The following is a 14,043-nucleotide window of genomic DNA, read 5'->3' on the forward strand; positions in this document are numbered from 1 at the left end:
TTCTTGAGCGTTAACAAATTAAGCGACGTAATTAAAGCCTTTGGAACAATGTCTAATGTATGATAAAAGCACAATAAATATAAATGATTATTATGACTAAGGAAACAGGTAGAAATGGTAGAAGCCCAGAGTCCTACTGGGGCCTCTGATGAGCAGGCCTGAAGCTCCAGGGGTCAGCGCAGTATTACATAATGAAGAAGCGCGGAAGCTCTTGCCCCAAACGGTTTGGATTCAAATCTAGGCTTTACTACCTACCAGTGTGAAACTTTGGGCAAGTTGCCTAAGCTCTCTGGATCTCAGTTTCCCCACCCATAAAAACGGGATCAATAGGCCAGGCACGGTGGCTCATGCTCAAGAGTTCGAGACCAGCCTGACCAACGTGGAAAACCCTGTCTCTACTAAAAATACAAAACAATTAGCCAGGCCTGGTGGCACATGTCTGTAATCCCAGCTACTTGGGAGGCTGAGGCAGGAGAATCGTTTGGACCCGGGAGGCAGACATTGCGGTGAGCCGAGATTGCGCCATTGCACTCCAGCCTGGGCAACAAGAGCAAAACTCCGTCTCACAAAAAAAAAAAAAAAAAAAAAAAAGATCAATAATAGTAGCTACACTGTATGCTTGCTGGGAGGATTAAATGAATTCCTTTTCATAAACCTCCGCTTTATAGCATATGTTCTCCAAATATTACCTATTGCTATAATAGATAAACACAAGGAATTTGTAGATGGCTTGAACACAATCTATCTGTAAATGACAGAATAAGAAAGTGGGCCGTGTGGTGGTTTTTTCTCGCTCCTATAGCCCACAACTTCCCTGATCAGTTTCACTAGTTACTCCCCCTGCCTCAAGTGTTCAAATGTCTATGAACAAATCAACAGAATGAGGGTTTTGTCTCATAAGTCAAAGCAGAGGCTGGGCACGATAGCTCATGCCTATAATCCTAGCACCTTGGGAGGCCGAGGAGGGTGGATCACCTGAGGTCAGGAGTTCAAGACCAGCCTGGCCAATATGGTGAAACCGCATCTCTACTAAAAATGCAAAAATTAGCCAGGCATGGTGGCGGGTGCCTGTAATCCTAGCTACTCAAGAGACTGAGGCAGGAGAATCACTTGAACCCAGGAGGCAGAGGTTGCAGTGAGCCGAGATCATGCCACTACGCTTCAGCCTGGGCAACAGAACAAGACTCTGTCTCAAATAATGATAATAAGTCAAAGCAGAAAAATGAAAATCAATGACGGCCTTTTAAAGCTGCTGCTTGGAAGCAGAGTGAGCCCTGGAACTGGGAGCCAGACAGGCTGTGGTTCCAGTTGGCCACATAACAGCTGTGCCATCCTGGCCCTCAGTTTCCTCATCTGTCAAATGACCATAATGCCTGCCCCACAGGATTGCTTGAAGGCTCTGAGGAGCAAACGTATATGAAATGATGTTGTAAACTCTAATGTGCTGAATAAAAATAACCAGCTTGCCCCAACCTGCCTGTGGAACTGTGTTTTTTTGTTTAAATAAGTGATTTTTATCTCCTCTCGGATTCACTCACCAGTATCACCTTCCTCTTGTATTCACTCAGCAGTAGGAGCAAATTACACACATGAGAGGTGGAAAAACAATAGGATCTGGGTGGAAGGTAGCCCCTGCTCTTCCCAGCCTCCCAGGGAATATGAGATGCTGTGAGTCCAACTGATTCCAGCGGATATCCAGCCCCACTTCCTTCCTAAACTACATGTGAACTCCTAGAAGCCGCAATGTGCTCATTAAAGTATTTTGGAGAGCTTTTCTCTTTTGGAGAGTAGTATTTTTTACTACTGCCTAGGTCCAAATCTCAGAGATTCCAATTCCCTTGGTCTGTGGGGAGGAGGCCTCATCAGTAGTTCTCAAAAGCTCCCAGGTGGTTCGAATGTGTAGGCGGGGCTGAGGTTCTGAAGGAGGATGGAGAGTTTGCCCTCTAAATATCTCAGGCCTCTGGTCTCCAGCCTGTTCTCCCCTATCCTCCACCCTATCCTCCCTTGGCCTTCCATGTCCCTTCCTGTGACCTGGCACAATGAACTGGACCTGTGGACTCTCAGAAAAATAGCCTGACCCTGAGAGGCCACATTACAAAGTCAAGTCAAACACCTCAGTGCCAAACATCTTTATTATGCAACTTTGAAGCACAGGACACTGCATTCTTGGAATGCTTAAATAACAAGATCTGTGTACACACTTCCAGCCTCAGTTGACCTTGCTCCTGATTTACTTTCCTGGAGGAGGTGAATGAGGCTCAGCAACCCTGGAAGAAGCCTGTTTTTAAAGAAAAGCCCACACATACATCTTTCTACTTTGATGGGCCAACCAACCTGTGAACTAATGTCACCCTTACCTGTGATAAAATGTGAAAGTCAGATCTGGAAAATAAAGGTGTATGTGTTCAATGCCAAAAGCCCAAGAGTCAGTTGTGTCACGGCATGCAGACTTTTGTAATATGGCATCAAATGTCATGATATGCAGTATAATATTAATTATGTCCATAACAATGGCATGAGGTTATTCTGTGACAATCCTTAGGGTGATATATTCAGCTCTCAATTGTGAGAAGGCAGCCCTTCCCCTACTCTCAACTTTGGAAAGAATAAAAGACTTCCTGAACAAAACCACATTGCAATACTTAAGACTGAATGAAGAAATGACCGCTTTAATTCATCTACAGCATTACAAAATCCAGGAATTTAAAAACATTTATTATATTGAAGTTATAATTCAAAAGTGTATGAAGCAACACAACTAATGCATTTATTTTTCCAAAAGCTTTAAAATTTGGCCGGGCGCGGTGGCTCATGCCTGTAACCCCAGCACCTTGGGAGGCCGAGGTGGGTGGATCATGAGGTCAGGAGATGGAAACCATCCTGGCTAACACGGTGAAACCCCGTCTCTACTAAAAATACAAAAAATTAGCCGAGCGTGGTGGCAGGCGCCTGTAGTCCCAGCTACTTGGGAGGCCGAGGCAGGAGAATGGCATGAACCAGGGAGACAGAGCTTGCAGTGAGCCGAGACTGCACCACTGCACTCCAGCCTGGGCGACACAGCAAGGCTCTGTTTCAAAAAAAAAAAAAAAAAAGCTTTAAAATTTTTCTTAAAACTTTTTCTATTATAAAAACAGTACTTATTCTAACTAAAGGTTTTTGGTTTTTTTTCATTGAAGGTAGTTTTAAAAGCCCCTCTTCCCCGACAAATTCTATTTCCTAGAGATGATCATGGAGATGCTTATGTTAACCCTTCCAGATTTTTCTCTATGGTCCCCCTCCATACAAACACATATATACATATGCTGTAGCTATTATATATGCAATATACACACATGCTTTTTTCCAAAAATAGGATCAGGCTATACTCTAATATGCTGTATTCACTTAACAATATGTTGTGAAGATCTCTTTATATCAGTACATACCATTATTCTGCTGAACAGTATGCACTCTATGAATTTACCACAAGGTATTAATTCACTTAACATATAATGCCAACTACTCACAGGGATTGTCTAAGGCTGTGGATGCAGACCAGCTCCCACCCATGAGCAGGCAGAATACTTTATAGTTATGAGTGTGGATTCTGGAGCCAGAATGCCAAGGTTTGAATTCCAGCTATGCTATTTTAGAATCCTGTGACCTTGGGCAAGTTACTTAACTCCTCTGTGTTTCAGCATCCTCTGATTGAAAATATGGATACTATTAATGTCTATCTCCTAAGGTTTTCATGCAGTTTTAGAGTCGATATATGCACAGCACTGAGAACAGTGCCTGGCACATCTATTTAAGTGTCAGCTCTGATGATTTTTCTGCTGGTGTGGGAAGGCAATAAACAAGTAACTAAATAAATGAGTGATATGAAAGAGGAATGGAGAGACACTAGATTAAGCACTTAAAGAAGGCCTCTGGTGGTGGGGTAACATTTGAGCTGAGATCTAAAATATGAGTAATCCCCTCATACTACATATTAAAGAAGAAAATAAAACCTCTACTAATGACTTACAGGTCAGAGTCCTGCAGCAAGAACTGATGATTAAAAGGGAAGGGATAAAAAAGTTCTAAATATTAAAGAAAGAACAAAGGAATGCTAAATACTTAAGTGAGAAGTCTCCCTAGCAACAGAAGAGGGTCGGCCCACGGGTCCCACAAACCTGGGCCCTTTATTGGAGAACAAGAAGCAACTATGGCTTTGCCTCAGAAGCCCTTTCAATGCTTCTGGCGACCCCTGGTGACCAATCCATGAACTTGGACACTCTTTCTTCAGGGTTTCTTTCAGAAGGAACGGCCCAGAAGGAGAGACGTTATCTATTCTGCCAGAATCTCTACAAAAGGGAATTTCACAATTTCTCACATTCACAAATTCCATTGCGTATTCACAACGATGGTGAAAAATCTACTCCATGTCTTAATGGAATGTCATTCAAAGAAAGTGAAACTCATTGAAACAAAACTAGTACTAAATCCTGTCTGCCCTATTGTTCCCCAGGTTGACATACCCTCCCTGGATAGCATCACCTTTGCCCTGAGTCTTCCTTTCCACCCTCATCCTCCACCAGCCCTTATCCCCCAGGCCCTTCTTTGCATGAGAGAGAGAGAGAGAGAGAGAGAGAGAGAGAGAGAGAGAGAGAGAGAGAGAGAAAGAAATAGATAACCTCCTGCTCAGACCATATACATATCACTGAAATAGTAAGTTAATATATTGACTAGGGGGGTGCTAAAAACTTGCCAATTTCAGTACTTTAAAGAACATAATTTTTTTTTTTTTTTTTTTTTTTTGAGATGGAGTCTTGCTCTGTCGCCCATGCTGGTGTGCAATAGCGTGATCTCGGCACACTGCAACCTCCACCTCCCAGGTTCAAGTGATTATCCTGCCTCAGCCTCCTGAGTAGCTGGGATTAGAGGTGTGCACCACTACACCCAGCTAATTTTTTTTGTATTTTTAGTACAGATAGGGTTTCACCATGTTGGTCAGGCTGGTCTCGAACTCCTGACCTTGTGATCCACCTGCCTTGGTCTCCCAAAGTGCTGGGATTACAGGGTGGGATTACATACCCAGCCTCATGATTCTATTGTATAAGAGGACTTTATTGGAGTGACCCTAGGAAATTTTAGGTATCTCAGCAAGTGTTAGGGCAACATTCCGGACCAGAGAGTCACTTAAAGTAGACAGGCATCTGCCAATCTTCAGGACTGGTTACATATCCCTAGCCACCCCTTTTCTCCTGTCTCCAATAAGGAATGCCATGCTTGGTTAGAGAAAACAGCAACTAAACCACTAACAGATCCACATCAACGGCACTGCTTAAGATGAGAAGTGCAATTAGTAAATTAATTAAGGCCCTCTTCACACTTCTATATGCAGAGGCTGATCATTTGCTTGGTTTAAGTAATGTGTTCTACCTTAATTGAAGTCATTAGTACCCCAAGTAAATGTCTTTAAATTCCCACAAGTATGTTTAAATGGACTCCCATTTTGCCATACAGATCCCAGTTCAGCTAATACTTCAGCTGCTACACTAATGGCGTTAATCAAGGCAGAGCTTTTTATTTAAAGCAATTAATTTTGTGACTAGAATTGTTAAAGAGGTACATAACATTTTAACTCTACACATACACACTCAACACATACACACAAGTTGCTAAAGACATTCATGTTTTTCAAAGAAATTTTATTTCAAGTGGTTGGTGTTGACCACTCACTAAATCTTCCTTTATCATGATTGCTGCCATGGTATCATCATACAGAAAATTAATTTTTTCAAAATCTTTTTTGTTTTTTGTTTTTCAGATGGAGTCTCGCTCTTGTTACCCAGGCTGGAGTGCAATGGCACGACTTGGCTCACTGCAACCTCCACCTTCCCAGTGCAAGTGATTCTCCTGCCTCAGCCTCTGGAGTAGCTGGGATTACAGGCGCCTACCACTACCCCCGGCTAATTTTTGTATTTGTATTAGAGACAGGATTTCACCGTGTTGGCCAGGCTGATCTAGAACATCTGACCTCAAGTGATCCACCTGCTTTGGCCTCCCAACGTACTGGGATTATAGGCGTGAGCCACTGCATCCAGTCTCAAAATCCTTTTTTGTTTTGAGGCCTCCTTGTGTCATTCCCAAGTTCCCCTGACTCTCATCAAGCTTTGGCTTGTCTCACTGATTTGAACCAGCTTACACCCCATTAGAATCCTAACTTTCTTCTTCCTAACCTTTCTACCTGGCTCATTCCTTCATGAGATAGTTATGGCTGTTCTGTTTGTGTCTCCTACCAGAAACTTATACTTTATAAGGAATAGGGAAGTGGGCGGATGCGGGGAGGTGTGGAGAAGACACCTTACTTTCCCTTCTTGATGGAAAAGTTAGCTACTTTCTGTCTATGTTATTTCATTTCCACAAAGGAAATCGGGCATGCAAAAGTTTCTGCAGAGTGTTCAAATATACCTATGGGTGGTGATCTATAACATCACCTTTAGCTACTGTCTTTTTATTTTGTCTCTGATACCCTCTATTCTTCTATATCCCTGATGCCATTAAGTACGTAGCAAAGAGAAATAGAATCAGTTTGAAGAAGACAATTATCTGCGATCTCCAAATCTTTGCTGCATTGCTGGTGGATTTGTATCCACCTGTGTTAGATATATTTTGAGACATATTTTAATAAATCTGTCCAGTCCATGTCCCCTTCTCTAAGAACTGAGTCTCCATTCATCCATGGCTAATACCCAGTACCTTCAGTCTTAGCTGATTGGACCAAGGGAGAAGATGTAAGCCAGACTGTGGCAGCCATGGGTGCTAGTTAATCTCTGTTGGCTACATGATGCAAGGAAAGGTAAACTTGGAAATGAAAGGTTGGTCATACTTGGTCGAGTGCTTGGAGAAGCAAAGCATGTTGATCTGCCAAGGGAGAAGAATGAAGCACAGATGAGGGAATCCTGCGGTCTCAGACAGAATAGGGCTGAGACAGAAAGACTGGCTGCCCTGCCTCCTAAGACTTTGCTATTACTCGTTTCTTAGGCCAGACCACAAGTCCAGCCCTTGGTGTCTCAGGGCTGGAGAAAGATTTAGAATGGTACCTGCATCAGTTAAGGCCCAATCAGAAGTCAGAAACCACAGAGTCATTTTAATTTTTTATTTAATTTTTTTTTTTTTTTGCCTGGAAATATTCACCTTTAATTCTGTTACAAGTTCCAGTGTTTACTCTGGCCCCAGCCAGCCATGGGTATCAGACACCCCTGGGCAAAAGTGAAGATGAAACACCAGAGGGGCCTGCTCTCCCACAGCCACATCCTCAGTGCTGGCCAAAGACCGGCATGCTGGGTAGGCTTCTTATGTCCACTAAGGAACAGGGAAATGTTAATATCTAGAAGTATTCGTTATAACAGGGGACTAAACATACATATATAAAGAGAACTCCAAACAATGCCCTGGGCTAGGGGGAGTGCTCGCAGATGGACCTTATGGTGGGGAGGGGACCCTTCCCAAGGCTGCTGTCCAGGCCTCGTTGGAGAAGGTATGGTTGCAGCCCTCTGAGTAGCTGAGAAGTTCACTGGGTTCCCTGGTCCAAAGCTGGCCAACCATCCTTGGGTAATAGGAACAGGTAGGCTGTGACCGGCAGGTGGACACAGAGAAAGACTCAGGAGGCTAGGAGCCTGCTTGCCTGAAGGGTGGCGCACAGCCTGGAGTGCACGGTGTCTACACTGGGAGCGCCGAGGGAACAACCCTCTGGGGCGCAAATGGCTGAGCTAGTGAGAGGGCTGCAGAGAGAGCAGGGCTATCGGGGGTCTGCTCACCGGCAAGGCCTAGGGTGTATGGTGTTCACACTGGGAAGGCCACAGCCGGGTGATCACCTGGACAGAGCCAGGGATATCATCTTGCTAAGAGTCTTGGTGGTCTGGGTGCATAGCTAAGACAGAGTGCCACTGGATATCCCCACCCCCTACCTCAACACACTGCTAACAGACTAGGCAGTGGACCAAGAAAAATCGAAAGGCAGGACATAGAAACAGAAAGAGAAGCCAAATTCCGCCTGCAGTGTCTCTCCAGCACCCTCTACTGACAAAGCTTAACATCGTGCTTGCTGCATAGGAGAAATGCTGAGAGCTCTATTATGGCAGAACAGGGAAGAGGGTAGAATTGGAGCTGAGAGGCAAAAAAAAAAAAAAAAAATTGGAAGTAGCTGGCATAGTAATCCCCACTCCTTATGTCCTTATCCTTCCTCCAGGTTAAGGAGTATATGCTAGTTGTCACAAGATATCACAGCCACAGCCTAAAAGTACAAGACAAGAAGCTATATTAGTTATCTAATGCGACACAACATCTCTCCAAAACTTAATGGCTTAAGACAACAATAATAATTTTTGATCTCTCGGGATTTCCGTGGGTCAGAAATTTGAGGGTGTCTGGCTGGGCAGTTCTGGCTCAGGGTCTCTCATGAAACTGTGGTCAAGGAATCAGCCACAGCTGCAGTCATCAGAAGGCTTGACTGGTACTAGATGAACCTCTTCCAAGGTTGGTACCCACTGGAGGGTGGAGGCCTCACCTCCTCTCCACAGAGGCTCAGCTATGGGGCTGCTTGAGTGTCCTCCCAATACGGCATCCTCTCCTCAGAATGACGGACTCAAGAGACCAAGGCACAAGTAACATTGCCCTTTATAATGTAGCCATGGAAGTCAAACACCATCATTTCTGCTAGCATGTTGGTCACAAAGCCAGCCTTGATTCAGCAGTGGAGGGGACTGCCCAAGGGCACATACGCCAAGAGATGAAGAGGACTGGGGACTAGCCTGAAGGCTGGCTACCACACAGGCCACACATTCAAGGGCTCCTTCATTCAATCCACATCCTGATTTGGAGTTATTGGATGTTTTTATACTTAACTATAGAACCACAGAATGTAATGCTGGGATGGAGCCTTAGCAATCCAATAGGTTTAACATCTTTATTTCTATAGGAGAGAACTGAGGCCCAGAGAATATGAACGCCATCTCCCAAGTTATACAGCCGGGAATCACAGACCTGGAATTAGAATCCCTGTATCCAAACCTCTAGTTCTCTTTTCCCAAATTCCAGCCCACTGACTCGCTGCACTGGGACCGCTGTGGAGCACATTGCAAACACTGATCCCTGGGTCCTCTCCAGATCTGCAGAATCAGAATCTATGCTGGGTGCAGCTAGACAATGAGCTGGGAGATCTGTCATATTTCCAAAGCTCCCCAGGTATTTCTGATGAGCAGTAGCACATTTGGGAATTCCTGTCCTCTTCCACATTAACTGTGTTACCGGAGAAGTTCAGATGTGCAGATGAGGGAGTGTACATGGCACCATGCTGAAGTATGGTGGGGCCTGATTCCACGCCTTAACCCCGAGGATAGGCTGTTCTGTTGGCTTCCAGGCACTTTTGGGACATGTTCTTCTACTGCCAGAGAGAACACCTTTTGTTTTGGACCAGGAGCATTAGAGTGGTTCATTTTTCCCTCCAATTGACTGCTGATTCAAGGGTATTGTGCTATCTGATCATCCTAGTATCTGATTCAGCAGGGCCCAGCCTGTAGGATCCTGAGCGGGAGTCCTTCTCACAGGTTGCCCCGGCACCTCACGGGCCTCACCAATGTGATCCTGATCTTTCACAGACACTAGATTCTCAAATCCAGGAATCTGGGCCTTTCCTCTTGGCCTGAGGATCAAGGTGGGGTTCTCTGTAAAGAGGCCTAGGCCTGACTCTAAATGCCCCAGGTTTTGGCTCCACGGCATTTGAGGTAACTGATCTGAAGGTTTTGGCTAAATGTGTCCAATGAATTATCTATGTTCCTATATCTATAAGATAAAGTCATACTAGCAATTTTTTTTTTTTTTCCAATGAGAAGGATGCTGACTTTAAAGAGTAATAATCTCTATGTCTTTTTTATCTTCTTCAGTGAGAAAAATCCCAGTTTCACTTAGTAATTTCCTGACCTGGTAGCAATGAATCCACCTTGATGGCTGGGGTTCAGGTTCTTCTAATTCAGAATTTCCCTCTATTTGCTGTCATCTTTAACCTCTCAAATTGTGACTCGCTTAGTTCTTGACATTATTTGTGTTAATAATTTAAAAAGTAATAATAACCATAATAATCATAATCATAATGAAATAATGACAATAGCAACTATAGTTACTATGTTTTAGGTACCACTCTAATGCTTTCCCCTATTATCTCTTCTGTCTCAAAACCATTGCCAAGTAGGTATTCTGATCCCCATTTTAAAATGAGGAAACCAGTGCTCAGAGACACTAAGAAATGTCCCCAAGGTCACCTTTAGCATAAGTAGTGAAGCCAATATTTCTATCCAAGCCTGACTTACTGAAGAGACTGTACTTTCAGCCACTATACTCAAGTGCCTTCCACGGCTCGTTTTCTCTAGATCTAACACATGACGGCCAAGATCAAGGATTTCCACATCAGAGGCCTAATTTTACATTCCAGTTCTGCCAATTTCTAGTTGAGTAACTCGGGGCTGATTATTTAATCTCTTCATCTATAAAATGAGGATAACAATGCCTTCTCATGGGGTTCAGGTAAGGATTAGATAAGAAAATGCACAGTGCCTAGCACATAGTCAGTGTTCAATTACCAGCAGCTATAACTGCTACATTTCTGCTGGTTTCCTTATACTTTTTATACCATACAAAATGCCTACTCCTTTCTCTTGCAGGTTGTATTCCCACCGCACACCAATTTCAAGTTCTGGAATTTATTCTGTTCTGATTTGTATACAATAACAGGGCAGTCTCAGAGCAATAACAGGAAAACAAAACTAATTTGAGAAACAGCATCCCCCCCCAAAAAACACTCGGAGGATATGACAAGTGTGGCATCCTTCCTGGATCTCTTATTTTCTCTACCTTCAGTTTTTTAAAGGGGTCATTTCTCCCTGGTGACAATATCAGCTGCTTCCCTATGATAGACAATGAACTGATATCTCTGCCAAATACAAAGGACTCCCCCCGTCTCAGTGACCACTGCTTCTTCTTGTCACACCTGCTTTATCTCCTTCACCCAAACTGGTGTGACTCCAAAATTTATAGCCAGAAGCCTCAGCTATCTGGCTCTGCATGTGGGCTTCCTGGTAAGAGGTCTTGGAACAATCTATCTTGGCTGCCACATGGTGGTACCCATCTGTGGATACCGTTTTTTCATCTCTGCCCTTCTTGTCCTGAAGCTTCATCTATCACTTTCACTAGAACACTATGTACTTAAAGGCATTCTTTCCCATTGTGTCTCCTGGGATCATCTTAGGTTGTGTTTGTGGCTACAGTACTGGACTCAAAAGAACATAACCTGGTCAGGGGATGCACAGCTAGGTTTTCATTTAATTAAGGGGAAAAAACGAAACCCAGCAGTCCAGTCATTGTTTAATGAAGGGGGTTTTCAGACCTCAATCTGGCAACCAGTAGAGCATGCAAACTAAACTCCTTTCCCTGAACAGGTTTATGGTGCCAAAGCACCACCTACATTCTAGACACAGCTGTTCACCTGACCAGAGGCAACCTGAGAAAGAAAAAAACTGGGTTTTTGCTTTGTTTCCATCTGATCTCTTCTCTCACCCTTAGTTCCTGTTTTTACAAATCTGGATCATTACCAAAGAAGACAACATTCAGAAGGTAATAAGGAACTGACTGGTGTCATAAACAAGTAACAAAGCAGAAGAGAAAGTAAGGAATTGGTATTTTCCAGCTAGAGTGGGGGAGGAGGACGAGAGTGGAAAGAAGATGGGGAAGCAGTCCTAACAGGTCTTAGAGAATCCGCAAGCTGGATTAGGGAAGCCGACCTCCACAGGCTGCATTGGTTTCTTCACTTCCCTCATTTCAACCCTCAACATGGGCAACACATCACCTCTGTCTGGGTTTGGCTGCTCTAGGCATTTCTTTCTGGTAAAAAGTGTGTTGGTCACTTTCCAGCCAGGAGCTTCAGGCAGAGGGTAGTGGCCCATAGGCTGGAGTGATGGTTTCACAGAGCATGGTTCACTTGGTAATTCTGTAACCTGCTGGCCTCTGCCAATTTACAAGTCAGAATCTCTGGGGGAAGTCAGAGAATTCTTGTATGCAATAACATGCAAGAATCCCTGAGATAAAACATATTGAGACTCAATAATCTAGGCAAATTTTCAAGTATCCATTTTGTGCAGAATAACAACTCCCTAAAGATGTTTGTGTCTTAATTCCTAGAATATGTTAGGTTACAGGGCAAAAGAGAATTCAGGTCGTAGATGGAATTAAAGTTGCTAATCAACTGGCCTTAAAATGGGGAGATTATCCTGGATTATCCAGGTGACCCAAATGTCATCATAAGAGTCCTTTTAGAAGACAGAGGTAGAAGACAAGAGTCAGAGAAGGAAACATGACCATGGAGATTATGTGATGTGAGAAGGATTCAGGCTGCCTTTGTAGGCTTTGAAGCTGGAGAAAGGGACCATGAGCCAAGGAACGTGAACAGCCTCTAGGCACTGCAAGAGGCAAGAAAAGAGATTCTCCCTTAGAGCCTCCAGAAGTACCACAACCCTACTGGTCCTTGATTTCAGCCCAGGGAGACCCATGTCAGACTTCTGACCTGCAGAATTGTGAAATAAAATGTGCGTTGTTTTAAGACACTAAGTTTGTGGCAATTTGTTATAGCAGCAAGAGAAAACTAATATAAACAGGTTACTGCAGATAAATGACTGCATTCAATGGCATCAATAGATATGATATATAAAATGAACACACACAGAATGTTTCTGAAAGGCATAAAGTTTAAGAGACTGAAGGCCTGTTATCCACCCTCCTCCATCCTGCTCTGTGCCCTGTTAGGCAGACCTCTATGGGCTAAACTACCCAACTCCACCCGGCTCCCAGTTGGGCTCTACCCATGGGAGGCACCAGCAAGAGACTGGAGGGTGCTCAGGCTCCAGTGCTGACCTTGCACTTGTATGACCCTCAGGGTGAGTGTCTCCTTACATCTGACGCTCTAGGCATCTCGCTTGCCTCACTCAACAGGAACAATGACGAAGAAAGAAAAAGCCCTCTCTAGGGTCCAAGAAACCCTTCTAGAGAAGACAGGCTGACGGCTACTGTGAGCCCAGCCACAAAGGATCTGGAATTCTTCACCATTTCTGACATGCCCCAACCTGACCACATCCCACCACAGGCTGCTCTGGGGTGAACTATGTCAAGAGGCCATGTAGTTGAGAAAGCAGGAAAGAAACGTCAAGAAAATATAACTCAATAGTACCAAGAGAAACAATGTAACTTGAAAACAACCCTGGATTAAGCCATTTACTCAGTTACTATAGATGCAACCCAGCTATATGCAAATCAATGCAAATATAAACAACACCCTCCATAGGGATAGCTTTTTCTTTGCTTTCTCTAGCCTCTAAAACAAATCCAATTTGGAGGATGAAAATAGAAAATTACGCTGCAGTGGAATAAGATTTGTTTATGCATCTCAGCACTTCTACCAATACCCGCAACAGCACCCCTAAGCTAAAAGTGTCTTGTTCATACAGAAGAAAGGCATGATTTAGAGGTGAATGACATAGGATTGGTGAAGTAGAAAAGCATACCCACCTCTGTCTATAGAGATCTGGGAAAGTGATGGCCTTTCCTGCCAGAAACCTTTCTACATCAGCAATCCTTCCACTCTTCTTCTGTCTGAGTTCAGTTCTGTCTCCTCTGTGGCCCCACAGCACAGAATATGCTCAATAAGTGGGTACTGAGTGCATGAAGGAGTCCACAGACAGGGAAGTCATACAAGGCCACGGCTGACTAGATAGAAACATACTTTGCCATGCATTACCTGTTAACTTCAGGAATCTCCCTACTTCTTATCCCCCTTGGGCACCCCCCACCCATTCCCGCCCTAAGTATTTTTAGAACAAAAATACAACAAAACGATAGGAAGCAGACTGTGGCAGGAAGAAGGTGGTAGTATTAACACTCCAAATAAGGCTGCAAGAAATTTAGAAGCTGGACACTTCCCACTCCCGCCAAAAACATTTGTTTCCTGCCCATAAATAGAAACACCATGCAGATTTG

The 14,043-nt window shown here is 43.9% G+C and overlaps 1 protein-coding gene across 8 annotated transcripts in view; it reads right to left on the reverse strand.

Moving 5' to 3' along the window:
• The window catches only part of LOC105475793 (carboxypeptidase vitellogenic like), a 206,727-nt gene that overhangs the window by 108,951 nt on the left and 83,733 nt on the right, over positions 1-14,043 (reverse strand). The window lies entirely within an intron of this gene.

This window comes from Macaca nemestrina, chromosome 4, assembly GCF_043159975.1.
Source record: "Macaca nemestrina isolate mMacNem1 chromosome 4, mMacNem.hap1, whole genome shotgun sequence".
NCBI lineage: Eukaryota > Metazoa > Chordata > Mammalia > Primates > Cercopithecidae > Macaca > Macaca nemestrina.